The sequence below is a fragment of the Triticum aestivum genome, chromosome 6D, assembly GCF_018294505.1.
Source record: "Triticum aestivum cultivar Chinese Spring chromosome 6D, IWGSC CS RefSeq v2.1, whole genome shotgun sequence".
NCBI classification, from domain to species: Eukaryota; Viridiplantae; Streptophyta; class Magnoliopsida; order Poales; family Poaceae; genus Triticum; species Triticum aestivum.
Window position 1 is genome coordinate 98620892 of NC_057811.1, and position 19270 is coordinate 98640161.

Sequence of the window (19270 nt, forward strand, 5' to 3'; positions counted from 1 at the left end):
TTCGTCCTAGGCGGGCCGTAGACGCAGCTGCATGACATTCTTGGGGCCGTCCATGACGGAAAAAACCATGGTAGAAGCGAGGGTGAGGAAAATATCGGGGTGTTCCTGGTTATAGTGGGTTTTCGGGGCCGAGCGATGCGCGTTTCTCTCATACGCGCATGCGCGTGGGTGCGAGGCGTTGGGCTCTAACTGAACCCGAGCGATTGCACTGCAGGCTACGCGTTACTGAACCCGAGCGATCGATCGATGGCTGTTAACTGAACCCGATCGAGCGATTCCTTCGCTACTACTGCTAACTGAAGCCGATCGATGCTGCCTCTGGATGAACAGTGAGTGTTGCGGGGGGGGGTGGTTGGATGAACAGTTCCTGGTGGGGGTGGATGAACAGGACCCCGTGGTGTTGCCTCTAGATGAACAGGACCCCGATCGATCGAGCCGGTTGGGGCTGGATGAGCAGGACCCCGTGGTGTTGCCTCTAGATGAACAGGACCCCGATCGATCGAGCCGGTTGGGGCTGGATGAGCAGGACCCCGTGGAGGGCAGGATGAACAGGACCACCCCGTGGAGGGCAAGATGAACAGTAGATAGTGGAGGGCTAGATGAACAGTAGCCCGTGGAGGGGTGGTTGAACAGGAGCCCGTGGAGAGGGCTGGTTGGACAGTAGCCGGTGGAGTAGCGCGCGGTGGAGGCTGGATGAACAGGAGCCCGTGAATGAACAGTCGCAGGTGGAAGCTGGACGAGGTCGACGGTGCATGAACAGTAGCCCGTGGAGGCTGGAGGGGGTCGACGGTGGAGATGAACAGTATCCCTGGAGTCTCGTTTTGCGGTATGCCACACCCCTCCCGATGAACAGGACCCCCGTTTTGACCGTAGCGCTCCAACACAAGTCCGTTTCTTCCGTTTTGGGGTATGCCACACCTCTCCCGATCAACAGGACCCCCGTTTCGACAGCAGGAGGTCCGTGTCCTCCTTTTTGCGGTACGCCAGACCCATCCCGATGAACTGGATCCCGTTTCGAACGTGGCCGGTCGAACACAAGGCCGTTTCCTCCGTTTTTCGGTACGCCAGGCCTCGTTCCATCGGCTGTTCCGTCCAAGCACTCCCGATGAACACGACGACGCATTCTGTTCCGACCCAGCCGGTTGGCTCCCCATGAACACGACGACGACGTTGTTTCTCTGTTCCGACCCAGCCATGTACACGAGCACTGGCCGTACATACGCGCGAGTAGGCGTTCAAGTCCCCCCCCGTATGTACGTACGTGGCCGTATTTATTTTCTTGCACCCTGGCCGCTGTACGTACGTGTACATGCTACATGCGCGCCTCTGCTACGACACGTGCGCGCCTCTACGTCGACCAGTATATACGTACACTTTCGCGACCAGAATGACAACGCTACGTACGCTTCGACCAGGTGGGTCCCGACTGTCAGGCACTTCCCTGCGTGCGTAGATGTAGCTGGTGGGTCCCAGCAGTTAGGGGGGCAAATCATTTTTTTGCCCGGACGCACTTCCTTGCGTGCGAAGATGTATCTAGTGGGTCCCAGCAGTCAGGGGGAAACATTTTTTTCACGAAATACGGTGGCCCGTTCGATGGGTCCCCGCTGTTAGGTAGAGGAATATTTATTTTGCGCATAATAAGGAAGCACTTCCTTGCTGCGGCCGTGGACCCGGCTGTCAGCCTCTACACGTATAGTCCACATCCGATGGAAGCCGTTCCTTGACCACTTGACCACGCCGTGCCGAGAGCACGACGGCGAGGCCTAGGAAGGGGACGACACGGAGCTAGGGAAGACGCGGCAGTGGATGCCCACACATAGAGGAGTATGAGGGTTCACTGGTTTGCTGCGGTGTGAGGCTGTCGTCACCGCAGAATAACAGGGGGTGTGGGTGAGTAGAGGGATGTCCTGGCCAGCGGTGGGAGTAGTAAGGGGCGGTGAGGCCTCCGCCGCATCACAGCTGGCCACGGGAGGCAGGAGCACGAGGCATGACCGGCGCTAGTTTGGGCGGCTGGAGCAACAAGACCACAGGTTGAAGAAGCACTACGGCCGTTGGATGGACATCGTACGGTCAGTGGAGCTAGAACGTGCATATTGACTAAGTTGACAAAGCCCTCCGTCCCCGACAACTTAGTAGGCCCACAAGTCAGCCTGCCACTATACTGGGTCCCAGCTAGCAGGGGGACTATTCATTTTTTTGTGCGTAATAAGGAGGCACTTCCTTGCGTGCGAAGATATAGCTGGTGGGTCCAAGCTGTCAGCAGTGGTAACGTTTTTTTCGTGAAATACAAAGGCCCTTTCGGTGGGTCCCAGATGTCAGGTGGAGGAATCATTATTTTGCATGTAATAAGGAGGCATTTCCTTGCGTGCGGCGGTGGACCCAGCTGTCAGCCTCTGCACGTACAGTCCACTTCGGATGCATGTCGGTCGTTGAGCATGTTGACCAGGCTGCGCCGAGAGCACAAGGACGGTGGACAACGGCGAGGCCTAGGAAGGGAACGACACGGAGGCAGGGAAGACTCGGCAGTTGTTTCCCATGCGGAGGGGAGTACGACTGTACGAGGGTTTACTGGTTCGTCTGCCGTCGCCGGAGAATAACAGCAGGTGTGGGTGAGTAGAGGGATGGCTAGGCTAGCGATGGGAGTACGGTCGGGCGGTGAGGCCTGCGCGGTAGCATGGCCGGCCGTGGGGAGGATGGAGCAGGCAGTCCCGCCGGCGCTTATTTGAGCGGCTGGAGTAGGAAGAGCAGAGGTTGAAGAAGCACGACGGCCGTTGGATGGACATCCAACAGTCACTGCTTGTGCGTCAACCTTTTTTTAGGAAAGCCTCAAATCTGTGGAAAACATCATACAACCCATCTGCCATTATTTCTAATAATTTACAGCCCATTTGCTAGTTCTTAAGGTTTTTTTTGGAGCCCATATTCTTTTTGTTAGCATTACAGCCCATATTGTGGCCACGGTCAAAAAATTATAGGAAATTTTGCATATTTCGGTGCATTCCGAACTGTTTTTAATCCCGAAATTTCGAGTCACATTCAAACTTATTTTAAAAATAAATGTATATCAATATAAAATCCAACAAATTCTCCACGCATAAAAATCAATGCAATTTAAAATCTCGAAATGAAAAAAAGAAATTTGAAACTAATTGCCGGTTTGATGTGTTTTAAAATGTACAGCCCATTTCCCATTACTGATAGGCCATTTTCTCGGCCAGCTTAATGAAGCTCTCCTCGTCTTGAAAGATTTGCAGCCCAACAGGCCTGACAAAGTGACTTACTTGTCAAATCACAAAAAAACTGGGTTGTGGCCGTGGACCCAGCTGTCAGCCTCTCCACGTACAGTACTCTTCTGATGGAAGTCGGTCGTTGACCACATTGACCACGCCGCGCCGAGAGCACCAAGGCGGTGGACGACGGCGAGGCCTTGTAAGGGGACAACGCGGAGCCGGGGAAGACGCGGCAGTGGATGCCCACGCGTAGAGGAGTACGAGGGTTCACTGGTTCAGCTGTGGTGCGAGGCTGCCGTCGCCGCAGAATAACAGGGGGTGTGGGTGAGTGGAGGGATGGCCTGGCCAGCGGTGGGAGTAGTATGGGTGCAGTGAGGCTTTCGCGGCAGCACAGCCGGCCCCGGGAGGCATTAGCAGGCGGCACGACCGGCGCTGCTTTGGGCGGCTGGAGCAAGAAGACCAGAGGTTGAAGAAGCACTAAGGCCGTTGGATGGACATCGTACGGTCAATGGAGCTTGAATCGTTCATATTGACTAATTTGACAAAGCCCTACGTTCCCTTCAACTTACTAGGCCCACAAGTCAGCCTCCCATTGTGGCGGCTCCCAGCTGGCAGGGGGGTATTCATTTTTTTGTGCGCAATAAGGAGGCACTTCCTTGCGTGCGAAGATATAGTTGGTGGGTCTGACCTGTCAGCAGAGGGAACATTTTTCGCGAAATACAAAGGCCCTTCCGGCGGGTCCCAGATGTCAGGTGGAGGAATCATTATTTTGCACGTAATAAGGAGGCATTTCCTTGTGTGCGGCCGTGGACCCAGCTGTCAGCCTCTCCACGTACAGTCCACTTCCGTTGGATGTTGATCGTTGACCACGCCGCGTCGAGAGCACCAGGGCGGTGGACGACGGCAAGGCCTACGAAGGGAACGACATGGAGCCGAGGAAGACACGGCAGTGGCTGCCCACGGGGTGGAGAGTACGAGGGTTTACTGGTTCGGCTGCCGTCGCCGGAAAATAACAGGAGGTGTGGGTGAGTAGAGGGATAGACCGGCCAGGGATGCGAGTATATGATGGGGCCGTGAGGCCTGCCCGGCAGCACAGCCGGCCACGGGAGGCGGGAGCAGGCGGTTCCGATGGCGCTGGTTTGGGTGCCTGGGGCAGGAATATCAGAGACTCAAGAAGCACGATTGCCGTTAGATTGACATCTAACGGTCTGACGCTGGTAGAGTCGATTGTTGACTAAGTTTCTTTTTTGATAAACCTTGTGTATGCATGAACTTAGGAGGCCCACAAGTCAGCCTCCAAATCTGTGGCAGACAACATAGAGCCCATTTGCTATTTTTTAATAATTTGCAGCCCATTTGCTAATTCTTAAGTAATTTATTACAGCCCATTTTCTGCCCAGGACCGCGGTCAAAAAGTTCAACCTTATTTTGCATATTTCGGTGGAGTCTGAACTTTTGTAATCCCGAAATGATGAACATTCTTTTAAGAACTTATTGATTTGCAAAAAAAAATCGTTTTGTTTTTGTAAGCAAATAAGACGTGGGACAATTGAGTTGGTTTAAGGGAAAACTAGTGGTAAAAAAATCAGCGCTGGGAGGGAAAACAACAACAAAAATAAGGATGTAAATATGAAAAGTGAATTTTATGTATTTTCAATATAATGATACGTGTATATGAACTAGTAAAACTATAGGTAGAGATTAGAAAACGGATGTAGGACATGCGTTTCAAGAGGAAAATAGAACTGGGCTGTGTGTTTGATTCAGTAAAAAAAGTGCCTGCGGATGTCGCAAGACAAAATATAACTAACGCTGGCGGGCCAGAGGCCAGTAGATACCTGTTGTTCTTTGTGCCCCATTGTCGTCATGGGCTGGGCCTATTAAAAACAAAACCAAGCCTGGGCAGTCTACAGCCCAGTTGAAACTTGCTCAACCTGAAAAAACAATATATGTGCTCAATAAACGAGAGAATTCTGCAAGTACAGACTGATAACTGGGATGCAGTAGGGATATTGTTTTTTATCGTGATAATAAGAGCATGCACTTGTTTCGAAAAATTTGGAGAACTGGGAATTCGAACGACAGGTGTTTATGCTACGCATCAAATAAAAATCAGGTGCCTGAAAATTTGTTTCGAAACAAATGATTCAGCTTAAATCCACGTCGACCCTCGGCATGATGGTTGGAAGCAAATGCCAAGTTCATACCAAAAGATTGTTAACAACAATACCAACTTGCGGAGGACAAAGTAGTACAAGTACCAATACCAAACTAACTTATAATCTTTTTAGTCCTGGCCCTAGTGTTCGTCTGGTAGAAAATCTTGCAGAGGACCAGCTCTGATCCCGCTCCTTCTCTTGCTCCAGGTCCCCGAGGTGGTACAGGTGCATCACCTAGTTGGTCCTCCCCTAGTCGAAGTTCTTGTTGGTGTGCAGCACCAGAACCTTTTTGCTGCCCGTCCGCCGGCCATTGACCATCAGCGGCAAGGTATTGCCGGTGTTGTGCCACATCGCGTTCATGTCGCACTCCGACTGTATCTTGCGACGCGTCCACATGCCCCTTTTGAACGCCCTGGAATTCCGCTGGAAGAAATGCTTGCTTAGGCCTCAAGGTGCTCGATCAGCTCCTGATCCGTGGGATCGAACTTGACGCCAGCCAGCAGCACCGGCCAATCCTTCTTCGACTTGCATGGGTTAATTCCAGTTATATGGTACTCAATGTATGATCAATCGATTGTTTTAAGTGAATGATGAAAGATTTTGACAGATAGGTGCTACTCCAAATCTGAAGTCCAGAATACCCAAACACCCCGCCGGGATTCTTGTGTCACCTCACGCGCAGCGTGTTGTCACGTCAATTCAATGTGTGAACATGATGAATAATTTGACCGACGTATACTAGTACTGCTACTGTACTACTTACTAGTTGTATTTAGTATCACATTTTAATCATAGGTTTAACTAACAAGTATGCACTTGAAGCCTAAGTGATATATACATATACTGCACAACATCTCCATCATCATTATCAGTACATCCTGCGCAGGTGAGTTAGGATGCACTTGATCCCAGAAAGGTATCTATCCTTCAAACCAGAGGAGTGCTTCAAACTAACAATAGTACATAATATCCAACAAAAGAGGGTCGTGCTACAGCAGCAGAATACATGGCTCAGTCTACATATCAGTACGAATCAAGTTGTGCTTATTTGCTGTTGGCATGAACCACATCGCCGCATGTCGGGTTTGCAAAAGCCATCCATCGCATGGAAGCTTGATGCCTTTCACACACTGAAGATTATCTGGCAACAAGCTGTGTCGACGAATCTCTGGATATGGTGATCCATGAAACCCATGGCATGATGTGTAAACACAGTCCCCCCTGGCGAATGGAAGTTGCATAGCACGGTAATCATCGTCGGTGATATGATCGATGATTGGTTGGATGATCGGATAATTGAGCCCGAGGAACATGGAGTGGTTGCCGAGGCTGTAAACCCGCCTCCAGTTGAATACGCCTGGCCCAACGGAGCTGGGATCTTTCTCAAACACGAAGCAGCCATAGCCATCAATGTCACAAACGCCCCAGGCATTGTACTGCATGTGGTTTGATGAAATGGTTTTTTCAATTTGGTACGTGCAAATGAGCATCAAATGACCACCGTCAGCTGAACAAGCAATAAACCACCACCCATCGGCTGGTATGATTCCAGGTCCTGGAATCATGAAGGCCGGCGCATTTGCGTCTGCTGCAACAATTCAAATTGGAGACCAAAAGGACAAAAATAAACAATCATGTTTAGAGTATGCGTGGAATTAAGATTATTATAACAGTGACAGATATCATAAACCGAGAATTGCAATGCCGTGGTCATAATCATACCCCAAGTTAAAAAAAATAAGCCAATGGTTTTCATATTCTAGCAATATATCATGGTTCAAAGATCATGTAACAATGAGAGGAAAACAGATATGACAGGGCCTACTCATATTCTACCATAGCACTTACTACAGTTATCATATCAACTCTAAGCAATAACATGCGTTGTTATAAAAATCCTGGAAATGAGAATAACATATAGCAATCATGAGGTTATACTCATAATATCTATTCTAACAATCATTAGATACCAATTGTTCTCATATCAACTCTAACAATAACATGTGTGGTCATAAACATCTAGGAAATGAGAGGAACATATAGCAATGATGTGGTTATAGACATACTATATATTCTAAATTTGTAACAATGAACAGGCAGTCGTATTCTTAAGGTAAAGATGAGATGAGACAGAACAATTACACGACGATAGATTCCACCAGTATAGGCAGCCAATCTGTGCATCGACCGCATAAACAATGCCATCATGCACTATAGCATCAGACAGAAGTGTTGGGTAAAGAGGATCGACGATGAGCCATAACCATGTATGGCGACCGGATTCCAGATAGACTAATCCCATGTTGAACACGGCAATGAGCTTGTAATCCATGTAGTCTTCTGATGGTGTGGGCACTTCGCAGATTACGACCTTCAGCAAACAGAGGTAGAGCCAAAAGCTCGACGTGTCTCGTGCGTAGTAGGAGGAGTGTCCGGCGGGCCGCGAGGCTCGATGGCAGCAGTATCCAAAGATGGAAGGGTGATCTCTCGCTGGGTGTTGATATCCACGAGACGCCATGGACTACCGGATTGGTGGATGAGGACGATCCAGTTAGCCTTCATGCCCGCCTAGTAGTGGCCGCGCATGAAGGATAGGTGGACGGGTAGTGGTAGCATGTCGAGGGGCACCACAGCAACCTCCGTAGGATCGTCAAGTCGGTGTTTGGGCCACCTGCGAGGATCGGGCATCAGCAAGCAGGGTGTCTTGAAAAGAGCCGGCCGGTTGCAGACAAGTAGATGGTACAAAGACACCGAGCATGCGGCCAGACGGACGGTGCTGAGTAGGTCCATACGATTACAAATCTACTCCTAGAGAATATCGGGGAGGGAATTCCAATCGCGGCTCTGCGTGTCAGTCGGTTCTGCCATTGGGGTTTTCGGTGCCTGCGAGCCAGCGGGGAAGTGGATTCGGGCGGGCGAGCGAAGAAGCTTCTCCTCGCGTGGCGAAGCAGTGAGCGGGGGGATATGGTACGCGCGAGCTACCAAGGAAGATAGCGCGGGCGAGCGAGCAGTGAGCGGGGGAAATGGTGTGCGGCCGACGATGGGGAAGAGAGGAGGAAGAAGAAGAGAGGAGGAAGAAGAGTGGAAGACGGGGAAGAAAGTGCATTAAATCTCAATTCTACTACTACTACCAGGATATACCGTCCTTCGGAGTGTAAATAGTTACACCAATGACATGTGGGTCTACCACAAGAGGCACCATATGTCAGTTAATGGAGGACAGAAGCATGCTCTACTGGCAAACATGATGGCAGTACTGGGTAAGGCTGATTTAGTAACACCAACACGCTGGTTCAGCTTATTAATTAAGTGTCCCATCTGCTGCAGCGTATATTGTCACTTCACTGCGAGGACTAGTTGAATAGTTCTGTCTGACCGAGATAGGGAATAATGGATCGCGAAGACTTCCTTTCTACATTATCCCTATGCATCTACGCTCACTTCACTCATTTTGCTCCGTACGTAGTCACTTGTTGAAATCTCTAGAAAGACAAATACTCCGTATTTGGGAACAGAGGGAGGATTTTACTGCGTATTTGGGAACAAAGGGAGTATCACCATATGGAGGGAACAGAGGAAGCTTGAAATATGAAGATGTCAATGGGAGGGAGTAAGCCCCATGCATGCATGCATGCATGCAACATGCAACACTCACAGGTTCACATGGACGCACGCAACACTCACGCACCCATGCGGCACACAGCACACGACGCAACACACACGCTCACGCTCAAGTGCTCAACCTACTCCCTACGTCCGTGAAAGACTGTACATTTAGAGATTTACACATTGACCAGGGCATAATTAACGCCCAAAAGTAGCAGACTTATGTGTGCGTGCGACCATTGAGAGAAGAAGATTAAATGAAGGTCGTTGCATGCTGTAATTAGGGATAGACATGTAGCCTATACCTAGAGCACAAGTTGGTGCATTAGTCAATCAATATCGATTTAGATTAAAGGTTAAATGCATTGGAAGTGTAGATGTACTACACTCTTTGTTTTTTAGCTGATTTCTTTGCTCTGCCAACTGACAGGTGGGACCCAGAAACCAGGTGACAATTTAACCAGTCAACAAAGTACCACGTTGACTATGTGGCCCGTCAGTAGGGTGCAATACGGTGCTCTACGATGAGCTAGTGATCGTATAATCACTACAAAACTATATATAGTGACCGTAAAGAGCGTATTGTTACATACGTTGACCGCCAGTGTATTTTTATCATTTCAAATTAAGCCATATTAACCGGAAAGGACGCGGTATGGACTAGTACTAGTACTACTTTGATGTGTCCCGTCAACTCGCCGAACGAGGAGAAGCTTGCTTACTACGCCTCTCCCTCACCCACGCGCGTGGTGGTTCGCGGGACGCGGAGAGGGTTTTGGCTACAGCGCCCTCTCCCTCTCCCTCTCCCTCTCCCTCGCCCTCGCCCTTGCGGTGGACGTGCAACAGTTCAATCGCTGTCAGATTGCCAGAAGCATAATGTGTACTGTAGTATCATCATTGTTGGACCTTCCGAAGAGGCGAAGAGCCAAGTGCAAGGTTCACACGAGTATGAACTGTTGAAGCTCCCGGAGAGGCAAAGAGCCAAGCGCAAGGTTTTATAGGAGTTGTCGTCCTAGTAGGAGCGTACTACAACTATAGCAAACGATGCTACTGTATGATGCCGCCACGTCACGTATATCCAAAGCTGTGCCACCTTTTTTCTCAAAGAGCATGTTGGAGCCCGTGCAACAACCACACAAGTTGCATGTACACATAACACATTTACTAGTAATAAATTCTAAAGGACAAATGCCAGTATGCCACACAAGTTCATCTCCAATTCATGTGATAAATTTGTGTAAGACTAGTCTAGATATATTCACAGCGCTACTGTTCACAATTTACCGTACTCCACTTACACGTTATAGATGGGCTACATGTCTTCCTCCAGGTTCCAGTCCCATGTGTTCTTCATGGATGGCACGATCCATAGCGGTGGGCAACAGGAATCATTGTCCCAGCTTTCTAGTCCAGTTCCACACGATGGAGACTCATCCAAACTGAAGCGGCATAAATCAGGGATAGCGTGTCCCAGCATGTCGTTCATCCGGCGGTGCACACTGAAGACACAACCATGCTTTATGAACGGCAGGCCTTCCGTGTCGTGCACGGAAGGTGGCATTCGCTTCACAATGGGGTAGATGTCCCCAATGAAAAGCGAGTACTCTCCAAGAGTGTTCCTCGGCACCCACGTAGCATCACGGGGGTCGAACTCGGCGCCGTTCATCTGTTACACGCGGCATCTCAGATCTGGACACATGGTGACGTACATAGTCAAGGTCCATGCATAATAATGTTGTGCTCAAATATGGCGGTCAGTAATACTGTGCAGCAAATAGTACTACCTGGTATAGAGGAAGTAAAATAACCGGCTTATTATATATAGCCACTGTTGGCTACATGGATGAGATAGTAAGAAATGGAAACAAAAATGGTGGCAGCTAGTGGGTTCAAGTCTTCAAGAGCCTAGCTAGCTATACGCGTCCTCCAAGGTAAAAATTACTCCTACTAGTACATAAGTAGAGTACTAGTACAACAATGAAAGAGAAGGCGAGAGGGTTAAAAAATGGAATACCTGGGTAGATGGTGACGGTCCGATCGTGGTAGATTGTGTGACCATGTTGCACATCAGTGGTACCATGGGTAACGACTACTAAGATAGTTGATCCCAATATGCCAAAGTCAGCTACAAGGTTCCAGGTTAGACCGAATCGCGGATGCAAATGCACATCCAGGATCGGCGATCTTATTTTGATCGCGGGATGACTGGTCCACGCAAAATAATGGAGTACTGTTAGGGATGCAAATGATGGTTTGTGCATTCCGTTTGTAATCTCCTGTACCGTAGGATGGCAACGAGATGAAACAAGTCCCCTGGCTTGTCACCGCGAAGATGCGTACTAGATGGCGCACGGCATCTTCGAACGTGTAGGGGTACAAATCTGCCGCCGCCAACATGCGCCAGCCTCTGCCGTTACTGCCTCTTGCATTGATGGCAATCCTTATGTCGAACACCGCGATGAGATAGTAATCGTTGTAGCCGTGTCGCTTTGTCGGTGGGTCTGCAATTGCTATCTTCTTCAATCTCATGTAGGCATCATCATACGTATTCAAGCCCAGCCAGTCCGGAAGGCCGATCCCAATGGTGGAGAAGGGGTCTACTGGAATGGCCGCACTGTTGTGGATGTTGTGCAAAATGATGGTGGTATCCGGCCGGAGGTATGCAAGCCAATCTTCGTTGGCACCGACCCAGACCTATATATAAGATGGTGGACAGCAGAGAAATTACGGGATGGAAATGGAATAACTAAGTACTACATGATCAAACTCCATTACTGACCTGCTCATCGGACAAAATCCGACTACCTCTCAACGTCGGCAACTCTAGCGGAGTCAACGTGCAACCATGGCCAGGGAGCAGTGGACTGTTCGAAGGATTGTCCCATAGAAGAACCTTCTCCTCGACGACGCATGGTAGACCAACAAGCATGGCCTTTTCCCAAGCCATTTTAAGCACCGTCTTGAAAGAGTTGGTGCAGGAAGCACCGAGTCTTGCGGCGGTGAGGACGTCGGAGCGGCGTGCGATTTCTACCAAAGGATCGTCGTCCAAGGTCTCCCAGCCTCGACGAGGAGGAGAACCGCCTGGCGAATCCATGGGAGCAGCAACGAACTGCCTTCTCTTCGGGGGGAGGAGAAATGGCGAGGAGGAGATAAGAGCGTAGCAACCGCAGGGCCTCGTCCCTTCCAACTGTAGAGCGTAGTAAGCGAAGGGGTGAGGCTATTATTTACTACTAGTACTAGCATTATGGGACGTTATGGGATTGCATTATACTCTAAATAATAGCACTAGTAAGGAATTTTTGGCACTAGCTAGTAGTTTTTGGCGTGGATTAAGAAATTTTGGGTATGTTTTTGCTATTTTTTGTACACGCCAACTAGTGTCAAAAAACGTCTTACATTACGTGACGGAGGAGTACGTACTCGTACTGTAGCAGTACTAGTACTACTTTCTCAACTAGTAGTGCGAGGGTACTACTAGTGCTATGTACTGTACTTCTAGTATAGTGCACCAGTTTTGAACTCTTGAATCTCAGGGCCAAGGAGCTACAGTTGGAAGTGGAGGGTACTACCGTTCTCTAGAACCATCGTTGTACTATCAATGCAGGGAAAGTACTCCTGCGTAGTGGCCTAGTGGGTACTCTCGGTGCTCTATTCAGCCGCTCCTCTCACGTAGCTGGCCTACTCAGCCGCTCCTCTCATGCACACACTAGCAGCCTGTTTATCAGCGACGGTTACTGCGGGGGCAGAACATTTGAGTTATTTGATACAGCGAGACTAGGCTTTTCGCTTCCATTTGTGGAGGTGTAATGGATCTCGTCGAACTTTGTTAGTAGTTCCTTCTTTATGAATGAGATGAAGCAAAGCTTTTGCCTCCGTTTCAAAAAAACACGTCAAGAGGAATTTCTTTTATAGTAGAGCCGATAATGGAGTGAAGTCCATGCGTGCAACACCACAAGCTATAGAGTAGTAGTAGAGCACTTTACGTACAGAGCCATATTGCATAGTTCCCAATATCCCGCCAGGCTTTTCCGGCTTCTCGGGCTTAATTGGGAGGCGCTAGTTTAAATATGCTACTAGCTGATGAGGAAGCTGCAAGCGAGGTGCGGCTAGGGCGAGCACGCGAGCCACGAGATGCTGGGAAGGAAAACCCATTCACGTGGCTAGGCTATCCAGTGCACCCAGATTGTGGTGTCGCACGTCCGTTTGACTTCAAAACTCAAACTACCTGTGTAAAATATTGGCTCGCAGCGAAGTTATTATTTAAAAAAAAAAAGACCGCCGTGCGTTCGGCCGGGATCGAACCCACAAAACGAGGTATGCACTCCCGCGACCCGTAGTAGTACTCGTTGGAGTACAACGCAACCTAGAATCGCCTTTTGTCGCTAGTAGTACATTGTTCCTTAGGCTGGCCATAGTGGGGGTAACATAAGTGGTAACATGCACTTGGGACTAGCAAACATGCTTATGTGGCATATAATTAAAGAAGAGAGAGAGTGTTAGAGTAACATAGGTAGATACCGTATTATGTTAAATGCTATGCTACTTTGTGTCATGCATGGCAATAAATATGATCATCTACTGATACTAGTTTATGATACTATGCATTATCGAGGTAGTATAATACACTAGTATCATACGCATGTTACTAGCATATGATACTCCCCACTATGAGTAGCCTTACAAGAAACCCCCAATAATGCAAGAAATCACTAATAATGCCAAGAAACTACTACCACTTGCATACGTGGCAGACTTAAGATAAGACTACCTTATCAACCATTGTACATGCTCTTACCAACCAGCCATACCAAGAAACGACTACTCTACAAAGTGTCGTTATAGGCACGTTTCAACCCATGGCCCTGTTTGGATACATTTGTTGTCAATCTAACCCTGCCATCCAAACACCACTTTGGTTAGAGTTAGTTCAGGGTTAGAATCTAACCTCTGACTTAGAGTATCCAAACAGGGCCCATGTCTCCCATTAAGTCAACGCCTTCTATTCGACCGGGCGTCATGACTTTGTGGGACCTACATGTCAGTCTGGACAAAAATCCCCGAGTGACCTCCTACCTCCGGCCTGTGCACCTAGTCATCCTCGGCCACGGGACGCAGCTACCTCCGCCGGCAGAAGGCGAGGTCAAAACCGCCGGCGGTGTGGAGCCCATCTTGCGGCAGCCCGGATGCCAGCTCCGTCCGGCAGTCGCGGCCTCTAGCTAGCCAAGATAGCTCCGTCTAGCTGCTTGTCTGCAAGGTTTGCTAGCTAGATTGGCACGGCGGCGCGGCGGCTTGCTCGCGCGTGCCGCGCTAAGGCCAGCCATCTGGCTTGAGTGAAGTCCAGCGCGGCGGCTTGCTCGCTCGTGAGTCACGCTCGGGCCAGCCTGCCAACCTGTGCGGAGGCCAGCGCGGCGTCCGGCCCGTCCGGCGGAGCGGCGCCACCGACGAACACGCACCAGTACTGTTTGAATTAATGTTCAGGAAAAATAATGCTTTGAGGGGGAATAACAGGATAGAAGGTCAGATGTGGGTCCCTCGTGTCAACGGTCAAACAAAATGTGTTGGTTTAAGCTGCCTCGTCAACAGGGACGTGTGGGCCAACCCTGTCATAAATGGGTTTAAACTAACCTAATCGGTAGGTAGTAGTTTTTGGCGTGGATTAAGAAATTTTGGGTATGTTTTTGCTATTTTTTGTACAATAGATTCTTCCTAGGGCTGGTTGAAAGTGGTAGTTTTTTGTTAAATACTCTACATATTGTAAGTAGGAGTGAAACTTAAGCTTTGGAACCCAATAAGCAAGGCTAGTTACATAGTGCATATGTGTACTGTGTACATGATTGAAAGTAAATATCAACCATGAGTGACTAATATCTTGATGGAAAACTCGAAACTATGGAATACTAGGGAAAAAATTTGCATGGTTGGAAATACTAGCAATGTTCATGTGCGTTGAAACGAATCATAATTAGAATAATACTTATTCACAAACTTGATACAAAACACTCTAATTTTGATATACATATATCACTAGTGATATATTATGTTTCAATTAGAATATATTCCTTGGGCTATTTTGGTGAGGTCAGGGAGGGATGTGGTTGGTTTTAAGATACTAATTATGGGTTTTTCTGCAAATTCGTAGACAAGTGGGATGTTTGTGAGAAAAGGCAACAACTTACCTCACAGTCGTTAGATGTAGATCTAATGGTCACAAACGACGGATGGCAGACACACCATCATCACCAACTTAGTCTTCTGTAGGAGTACTAGCAAGATCCGTGCATTGCACGGAACATGAAGATGCATTTTTTTATAAAAACACTCGTTGTGATTGACCCATGCGGGAGTAATCCCATGTGTAAAAACTAATGATATCTCGAGAAATAGGAGATAAGGTGAAGAGGAGTGGGGCGTGGTGGTGATTGGTGGTCGGACTGAGCGGAGGCATGGGGATTGATGACGCCGGCAGCGGCCACCAGGCCTGTTTGTTCCAAAGGCTTCCTTTCAAAATTGCTCAACAATGAGGTTGTTGGAGATAAGGATGAACGAGGGAAGGCCTTGTATGCAAATGTGGAGAGGGGTGCGGGTATCTTTTAGTTTAATTTCCATCAGTCAGATATAGATCGGATGGTCTATATTGCAAGATGGCACGCGTACCATCATCACCAACTTGGTTTTTTATAAGAGAAGAAATATAAGTATGGAGATACAAACGTATTATCGATACTTGTTTCCGTAAACTAGCATCTACATTCTATTCAATGCCTCAGCATGTGAGGCCTTAGCACAATGACTTCTCGACTGTGTAAAACAAAGGTTTTCCCGTCGCCGATAAGGAGGGGGTGACGCCGGCGCGCTTTTTGGCTTGCTATAGTCCTAGTAGTCATACTAGGTGGTATAAGCACGTGTAGATTTATTCTTTTTCACGTCTCATGTTCGCCGTACTGCCACGACTGTTGGTGAATAGACGGTAAGTTATTCACGAGGAAACCCTTGTTGAGCGTGTTTGCAAGAGAGAGAGATAGTGTGCGTGTGTGATATGCCTAGAGACTGAGGCAATGATAACAGATTCTTTGTGTCTATGTGTGTGGAGGATAGAGAGAGACATGTACATGGGGCTTTGTGTTGTGTAACATGGAGACACATATACATAATTAGAGAGTGAGTGTGCGAGATACACATGCGGGCATGGGGAGAGATGAGGATCCAGATTAATGGGTGTTTGTGCGTGTCTGTATGTGTTTGTGCGCGCCTTTGTGTGTGAGAGGGAGTGTGTGTATGTGGAGTAGATAGACCACTAATGATGTAAACCTAGTATAAGGGAAGGGGGAATGGTGTGACATGTGTACTAGCGGGATAGCATGGGTGCGGGCGGGAGGAGCAGACTATTTGGAAGAGACATCGATTGTGTTTGGGAGAGGGGTGTGAGAGAGAGAGAGAGAGCTAGCGACGGAGAGAGAGAGGAAGAGAGGGGCGAGAGAGGGGGCGTTTGTGTCCATAAATGGCGTATAGATAGGGAGACAATGTTGATGTTGTTTGAAATTGGCCTATGTACGGAGACGCAAGGGAAGCAAGTTGTCGTGTGTGTGATAGGGACTTCAAGAGAGATCTGGAATAGATGGTGTAGAGAACAATGTGCGAGATCGAGAACGATGATACATTAGGGAGCTATGGAAAGAGTCACGACATATATGTATACAGGGAGGAGCTGGGGCGGGTCCGCATGTGGGAGAGATAGTAAGAGGAGAGTGATGCACAAGGAGACAAAGTGTGCTTGTTCTGCAGTGGGGGTGGTGTGTGAGGTGAGTGTGCGAGAACCACATAACTAGGGAGATAGACGTTTGGGGGCGACGTTTTGTGTGTATGGGAAAGATACACTCTACATACTGCGTGTGCTTGGGAAAGAGAGATGTCGGGAGACCTAGCTAGAGAGTGGGGGAAGGGATGTGTACATGCCCAAGAGATAAAGTGATAGAGATCTATATTGGGGTCCGGACTTTAGAAGAGAGAGGGGTGTTAATCTGCTCGTGTGTTGGTGTTTGGGGGAGAGAACGACTTCTGTGTGTGTGGGGGGGGGGGGTTGCTTCAGATAAAGAGTGAGGTGTCTATGTTTGAGGGACTTTAGCGTAATTGAGATATACATGGCCAATAGTGTGTGCACTCAAGGTTGATTAATTTGTTTCATAGTTTGTACTATGAGCTAACGATACTTTTGAACATGCGTGATATACTTTGATGTACCAGAATTACAAACCTAAGATTGGAATTTCGGAATTCGACTCCATCATTAGCTTTTGTAATTCATTTAAACAGAGGTACATTTTTAAGCTGGGATTTCGTGATTTCAAATTCATATATCAAACCTAGAGAGATACACATACAGGCATGTTCAAACTTGATAATCATCCACTTTATTCATACACATACACATTTTTGCTTTTGTCATCATATTTAGGATAAACACATTTGGAATTTCATTTGAATTGGACCATATGATGGTATTTGCTTGTAGTAGCTCAATGATCCATATTTGAATTGAAAGGACAATCTAAGTTTCGAGTTCGAGACATTGATTTTCAAAACTTGCACCTTTTTTTGCGTGCAAAACAAACAAATTCTCGGCCATGATATCATAGTCGGCCGTACAAGAGCAGAATATAATTTCAGGCGCCAAAAGCTTTCAAACTTCCCGCTCACATCGAAATATCTCACGCTCGAAAGTTTAGCCCTGTGATATTCCTGTTTTACCCATGCCACATGAACGACAAAGGGCTGCTTTGGTAACTCCATTGTTTTCCCCTCTTTGCCCCCAACATTCTTCCCCAGAGCCCCTCCCCTTCCACTCCCCGACCCCCCCAACCACGGCAAGCCGCTGAATCTAGTCCTCCGCCGCAGCGGTGGACCTCACACCCCGACGGATCTACCTTCCGCACCTTGGAACCCCCAACTGCCAACTCACCACTTCACCGGAGCCGCTTCAGCGACTGGCTTGTACACCGCTCTAGATCTCCTTGACCGCCATCATGGTCCACCGCACCGGATCTTCTTAACCGGCGCCCTCGTCCACCATAGTGTAGGCCCTTCACTGACTCCCTCGTCCGTCCCTTGGCTGGCCCTTCATACAAGCCCTCGTCCGCCGCAACAGATCCGCCTCACCGAAAGCACTGTACAACGCGTCCGCCGAAGCCTTCGTCCACTGCACCGGACCCGCTCCACGAACGCCATATTCAACTGCACCGGCCCTGCTTTACCGATGCCGCGGCCTCATCAGGTTATTTTGATCTGTACTCCTTCAGTTTTTCTCTTTATCGTGCAACTGTTCACATACCACAGATGAGCTTTCTTGTATGTCGACAGGCGCCGCAACCGCAGCACCGGAGCCACTTCAGCGACGGTGACAGCCGGCCCAAACTCAACTTCAACACGATCACCATCGATGATCCTTAGCTATCAAGTATGCCAACGATACCCATACGCCGCCGAGAATCGGGTACTATTATCCAACAGCCGGCGCCTACGTTCACTTTCTTAGCATAAGCACCGCACCTTTGAATTTCTTCAGGGCATCATTCAGTTTTTCATGAGACACGTTATTCTGCTTGCACCTGTAGGGCCATACTTCTGGCAGTGAACATGTTACATGTGCTAAATTATATAACAGTGCACATACAGTTAATATGATTTAGTTTTGTCCTAAGTATTACTGTACTTCCTAGATATCACTGCCTACTATTTTACTTCTTGCATGCTATATTTATGATAATGGTGTTGTTCTGATGCCACCTGTTGGTTCCATCAGACTGCTTCATGTTCTCTAAGCTTAATTACACATCAGCAAACTAGCATGTGGTTCCGCTGGTTTTTGTTCGTTTTACCTACATTTTTCTGATGCTAGCTATTACATCACTGCTAAGAGCATCTGTTCATTACTTTTTTGTGTGTTCTTGATCTTCCCAAGTTGCATGACTAATTTGATGCTTCTATTAATTATGGAGCTGCCAACCCCATCAAGCAAAATATTTGTTCTTTTGGGGCTGGCACCTCGAACAAGCATAAAAATAGAGGGAAGCAGATATATTGTCGTGTATGCACACACCCTTCTTTCATTAGTTTAGATGAACCATTGATGATCAATTCGAACCAGTGCATGCGATTAAAATTAATTTTACCTAAATAGAGGGTGCAGAATAAACTACAACAAGTAGATTTGCAACCATGGGATGTTGATGATATCTTCAAAGAACATTGCAACAGCAGCGAGGCTTCACAGCAACATAT